This window comes from Lissotriton helveticus, chromosome 1_1, assembly GCF_964261635.1.
Source record: "Lissotriton helveticus chromosome 1_1, aLisHel1.1, whole genome shotgun sequence".
NCBI lineage: Eukaryota > Metazoa > Chordata > Amphibia > Caudata > Salamandridae > Lissotriton > Lissotriton helveticus.
The window spans coordinates 33,407,798-33,413,548 of NC_136057.1; positions in this window are offsets into that span (position 1 = coordinate 33,407,798).

Sequence of the window (5,751 nt, forward strand, 5' to 3'; positions counted from 1 at the left end):
GCTGTCGCTAACACCAGTTAGCGACAGCTAATAGGAGATAGCGAGCTTCTGGGGGCCCACTTTGCATGTCAGCGATATATATCGCTAATGACATGCAAAGTGGGCGTGCCAAGATGTTAACGACTGGAAACAGTCGCTAACATCGCTAACTCCTATTACCAACTTTTGGAAATAATCGCGTTAAGCGCGATTATCTCCAAAAGCTAACGACTGCCCAGAGCAGTTCTTAGCCATGTTATCCAATGGGAGGTGGATAACATGGCTAAGCGCATTGTCACGATAATGCATGAATATTGCTGATTTCGCAGCGCTAGTCATGCATTTCCCACGATTTTTACTGCTTTTGAGATAAACCTTGATAATATCAAGGTATCTCAGCGGTAAAAATCGTCGGAGCGCGGCGATATTATTTTACCCGCTAACAAATCTTAACGATAAATATTGCTATTGCTTGGTAATATGCCCCATAGTTTTAAAAACAAGCGAAAATTGCTGAAATTTAATTGTAACCTATATTATCCTTTCAATAATTATATTGGCTCCAGTCTGTTGCAGCCACATCAATTGTCATCCATGACCTCCCTTGTCTGGCCAGACATAGAGAATGAGACCAACTCAAAATGCAAGGAGATACTCAATTAAAGATTCTTCCTCCAGGTCAGATCAATTCACGTGCTCAACGATTGTGCCGTGGTGTAGACACAGGGGGCCCGATTCACAGAACTAACTTAAGACAAAATCCTAAACTTACTACTTTTGGTATTCACAGAAGTTAGGATTTTGACTTAAGACAGAATCCTAACTTAAGTCTGTCTTAAGTCTGTCTTAAGACAAAATCCTAACTTCTGTGAATACCAAAAGTAGTAAGTTTAGGATTTTGTGTTAAGTTAGTTCTGTGAATCGGGCCCAGGTAGATGTTCCGGTCCAGCATCCAGAAGCAGTTTAAAGTCCATTTTCCTCCTTCTTTTGCACACTAGAAAATGTCCAAACCCATACTAAAGGGTGTGATAACTAAGACACCACAAACATGGCAAACCCAACTCTTTCTGTTATCCCCAAAATCTGAGATATATTAAGGGCCCTCCTTGATAGAAGTAGGCATGTCACATCACTCTTACACCATCATGTGTTGTTTTTGTGGCTCCCAGAAGAGGAAAGCAAGCTGGTTTCATAAAACATCTTTCTGCTACTGGGCCCACCAAAGGTTTATGTGGTCCTATATGTTGTACCATGAGAAGAAGTGTGGGTGTTACAAAGCATACAAGAAAAACCCAGCAACGTGAGCTATTTCTGTAAAGCCATGATCTGTCTTGTATTAACAATGTTGGTCAAAGCAAAGAAAGGAAAATAATGCACTGTAAACTGCAAATGTGTTGTAAAATCAATAAAGACAAAATTAAACAAAAAAATAAGAAAAACTCAGCAAGGTTTCTTACTGGGTTCATTATGAGGCTTTGAATTGTAAACCCTTGATGTGACTGGTTTCACTAAACTGTATTATAAAACTCACAATACGTTTTGGGAGCTTTGCCAAAGTTTACAGTTTTACTCTGCAACAAGATCAGTAATGGGGAAGAGGGTCCAGTTCTTTGCTAAAATAAAAATAAAAAAGTGAGCAAGATATGTATTTGTTTTGATGTAATAGATTCTGAATTGAGAATAGCAAAATGGAATGTAGGTAAAAATTCGCAATTTTTTTGTGAATCTCTATAATTACTTAATTGCCATTAGCAAATTGCGAATCGCAATTAAGGAATGAGTGTCCCATTCATTCCTATGGGCTAAGAGGCCCATAGGAATGAATGGGGACACATTCTCAAATTGCGATTTTCTATGAGAAAATTGCAATTTGAGAATCGCAATTCCAAGGGTGCCAGGGTGTCTAAGGACACCTGTTGCACCCTTGGAATATGCCTCTAAGTACATGTAGCGCACTTACATGCCCTAAGGGAATGTCTGTGCACCACATGGCACTTTGAATTTAAAAAAAAAATGCATTTTGAAAGGAAATCGCAAAATACCATCTACTTGGAGTAGGTGGTATTTTGCGATTCCTTAAGCCAAATTCGCATTTTAAAATTGACTCCTACATAGCATTAAGGAATAGCAAAATTGCGATTCCTTAAATGCCTGAGCAAAATAAGGAATCGGAATTTTTGAGATTCCTTATTTTGCTAATGTGCACCTCATACCAAAGGGGCGTTTGCGAATCGCAACCGCCTACCTACATATGCCCCATGGTGTCATGATCCAGGTACGGAGAGCAATTGCACGGTCACCTAACACAAACATAATGTTACAGTTTAAAGCAGTGGAAATACATATATAAAAAGACTTCATTCACATTAAAATAAGTACCTAATAGAAAGCGATCACAAAAGTCTCCTCTTGAAAGGCGGTGTACACCCCTTAGGACAACTCCCCGAACCGGGAGGCATTACGACAGGACATTCCCAGATTCTACCAGGACCCAAAATGTAATTATAAAGACAACCTTAATCTGTACAAACTCAACAAATGCCCTGAAGAAGCCCTAAGGCCGTATGGCTACTCTTTGGGGCAAAACACGTGTTGGCTGTCTTGTATTTTCTCGTACACTCACTCAGATGTTCTCCTATGAGTGAATAAAACGATATCCAAACTTCTAATACAAAGAACCTGGCGTATTGAAAATTCTTTCTGGAATAATATTATCACCTGGACTTGCCCGGACACCCACCTTGTAACAAAGTATATTACTAAACAGCCTGTATTCCTTACAATTTGTATGTTTAAAGAGTGCTGATTCTTCAATTTCTATACAAATATCCGGTGGCACTTGTTGGACAAATTAAAACCGGCGCGTCATTCACCTATAACCTGTACAAAATGAGCTGTACGAAGAAATCGAATTGTTTGCTGCACAGCTCAAGAATTGTTCGGAAAAGCAATGTATTTCTTAACTGTAAGCAGCATGGCATCCAGGAAAGTGCAAAACTAATGGGAAAGTGAGCTCTGGGACACAGTTCCTGATGTGGCTACTACAACCTGATAGCTAAAGGCTAAACGGTGAAGGCATCAGCATACTTGTGTGTGCGTGTGTGAAGATAGACACACTTCTCTGTGTGTTCCTAGACAACCTTGGGTCGATTTCAGCAAATAATTCTAAAATAACATTGCTGTTCTGCCTATACTTACCATAGGTTTCCTCCTAAGTTTGCTGGAATAAAGTCACAATTACTCTGTAAATGTCTTTATTTTCTCCTCTACTGGTGTGGTGCCTACTCCTCCTTGTCAGAGAACATGGAAAAACTATAGTTTAAAAAACAAAATAGGTTTCCTTTCCTTTTATAGTTTGCACCTTGTTACCACCACTTGTTGCTGATTTGCAAATGCAAACACCCATTTTTGCCATCGTTTGCAATGTGCGAACGGTTAATGCGTGCCATTTGGCAACGTAATTAGGAAATCATAAAACGGTGAACTCTAATTCCAGTTACCAAAATACCGAGTCAGTAAGATGTAGTTCGGATCGCTATTTTTACAAATGGAACCGATAACCACTTTGATACATTTCATACTTACCTTTCTGCAGTCACGACCAATATAGGAGTGGTGAAAGCTTTGTACATCTGCCCCAGAATACCTTAAACAGCATTTAGAGGAAATGTGGCTAATGGATTCAAAGGCATTCGTAGTCATCTGCCTCTTCTCCATTGTTTTTGCCCAGAAAAGGGGACGATGAAGAATGTGCATTGATTATAGATCTCTACATAGAATTATAGAGCAGAATCATTGTCCGTACTTATCCTGTGCTCTTAGATTGGATTAAAAATGCACAGATATTCACAAAATTAGATGTTAAGAGCGCTTACCAATGTTTCAGAGCCTTTGAGGATGACAAGTCACACCAAGTTCGGATTGTGTATCAAGTTTTTGCTTTCAGGCTCTACAATGTGTGTGCTGCTTTTCAATATTGTGTTGATGAAGTATGACAAGGATTTCTGGATCTGGGTTCTAACATTTACTCTGACTGTATTTTGATTTAATCCGATTCCAAGAACAACCATCGTAAAGCAGTCTTAAAGCGAATACAAGATCCTTCTGTCTTTGCCACAATGGAGTAAGTACATTTCCCATGCTACAACTGTAGACTTTTATAGGGTACATAATTACTCGACAGGATATTAAGATGTATGGCATGAAGGTTTCAGCAATTGTTTAATGTCCCACACCCACTATGAATTTAAGACAGTTCATAGGTATTAAGCTTTGCCAATTTATACAGGAAGATGAATCGTAAGGTTCTCTGGAATTTTACTATTATATTTTGTTTTCAGTTTGGGGGACAACCCTCCTATGTTATATTTATGTGTATGTAACAAATTTCATAGAACTGTTAATACATATGTATATATATATATACATATATATATATATATATATACATATATACATGCACACATACATACACCTTTTAAGTGTGTTTAAGAAAAATACATCTATCGAGGCTAATTAGATTTTTGTGCCTTAGACTTCAATATTAAAATTAGTCTAAGATCGTAATGGAAAACAGGGTTGTTTGCTAAATAGGTCTTTGAATTTTTTTTTTTAAAGATGCTGTTACATGTTGCAACATTGAACACATTATCACTTTTGAAAACATTGACACACTCTTCAACACCGATATACGGTTTACCCCACATCCTACATGTCTTTGCTCACACGTTCTACAACATCCAGCCTGCAGACCACACAGATGGGAAGGAAGAACTACAAACCTGGCTCAAAGCAGGCTGTAGTACCAACTCCTTCCATCTAACAGAAAACACCCTGCTGACCACAGATAAGGATGACCTCTGCCCTCTTGATATTACTGGACTTCCTAGTCACCTTTGATTACAAAATCTATCCATCCCTAATCTACACCCTGAAGTCTTGAATGAGCATCTCTGGAAAAAATGACTCACGACCGACCCACCCAACAAACAGACATGAGTACCCTACGTCTATGGACTTTTCTCTACTGTAGAATGAATCTCCAGGGTTTCTTCTTGTCCCAGCCATCTTTAACCTCTACTTAGCTAGTGGGTAGGAAGCGAGGGATTCTGTAGTAGATGGATCCCACCAATGGTTTGGTTTAAGGAACACCATCCATCTTGTATTGTATTTTTCTTCATAACTATTAAGTTTATCTCTGTTATAACATTTATACATATAATCTGCACTAAGAGAGGGTTTTAACTTTTAATAACGTTTTTTAAATACATGGTGTGGTTTCTTCTGTGCATTCATCTTCAGGGAAAAGGGGATCCAGAACCATAAATCAACTAATCAGCTCCTGTAGTATTGGACGAGACCAATAGTTGCTCGATACAAGTCAAGTCAAGTCAAGTCAAGTTAGAATTTGTATAGCGCACTACTCACCCAGAGGGTCTCAAGGCGCTTGAGGGAGGGGGGGGGGGAAGCGTTACTTATCGAATATCCAAGTTTTGAGTTGTTTTCTGAAGGAGAGGTGGTTCTGTGTAAGGCGGAGGTGGGTGGGGAGAGAGTTCCAGGTCTTGGCCGCTAAGTAGGAGAAGGATCTTCCTCCCATGGTGGATCTTTGGATGCGTGGAATCGCGGCGAGGGCTTGATTGGACGATCGTAGTTGGCGGGTGGGGGTGTAGAAGGTCAGGCGCGTTTTGAGGTATTTGGGTCCTAGGTCGTAGAGGGCTTTGTGTGCGTGGGTGAGTAGACGGAACGTTATTCTCTTGTTGACGGGGAGCCAGT